Here is a 593-nt window from a genome sequence, read left to right on the forward strand (position 1 = left end):
ACCGTTTTTTTTTCTATTTTCATCATCTCCCGCGGCTCTTCCGTGGCTTGCCTGTCGCCGGCGGGCGGGCGGCTGCGCATCGCGTGGCGCGTCGCCGGGTACGACCATACTTGGCCGAGTGCACCACATCCCGTCCGATTTGTGAAGTTAAGCGGCCACAGGCCTCGTTAGTACGGCGATCAGTGATGGCGCTGGAACCCGGGGTGCCGTACCCTTCCCACTATTTTTTTTTTTTTCCGCCACCGCGCGCCGCCAGTCGCTTCTTCACCGCGCCGGGGCGGGCGGTGGGTGGGCTCTCCGAGCGCGCGGGCGCCGCAGCAAAAAAGAAAAATTACTGACGCAGTTTCCGCGCCACATGTGGGGAAGCGAGGCGTCCGGAGGCTTCATGGCAAAATCCGGAAAAGGGCCTGCGGAGCTTCATTTTTAAATTTGTTCTTGCCTTTTTTCCTACCGTTTTTTTTTCTATTTTCATCATCTCCCGCGGCTCTTCCGTGGCTTGCCTGTCGCCGGCGGGCGGGCGGCTGCGCATCGCGTGGCGCGTCGCCGGGTACGACCATACTTGGCCGAGTGCCCACATCCACGCACTCCGAGGA

General features: G+C 60.7%; 1 non-coding gene across 1 annotated transcript; it reads right to left on the reverse strand.

Moving 5' to 3' along the window:
* Positions 1 to 96: 96 nt before the first annotated feature.
* Positions 97 to 206, reverse strand: Tc00.1047053489151.10. Its single transcript, XR_008255012.1, has one exon. It is a non-coding gene; the product is annotated as a 5S ribosomal RNA (M5) (ribosomal RNA).
* Positions 207 to 593: the final 387 nt, after the last annotated feature.

This window comes from Trypanosoma cruzi (assembly GCF_000209065.1).
Source record: "Trypanosoma cruzi strain CL Brener chromosome Unknown tcruzi_1047053489151, whole genome shotgun sequence".
NCBI classification, from domain to species: domain Eukaryota; phylum Euglenozoa; class Kinetoplastea; order Trypanosomatida; family Trypanosomatidae; genus Trypanosoma; species Trypanosoma cruzi.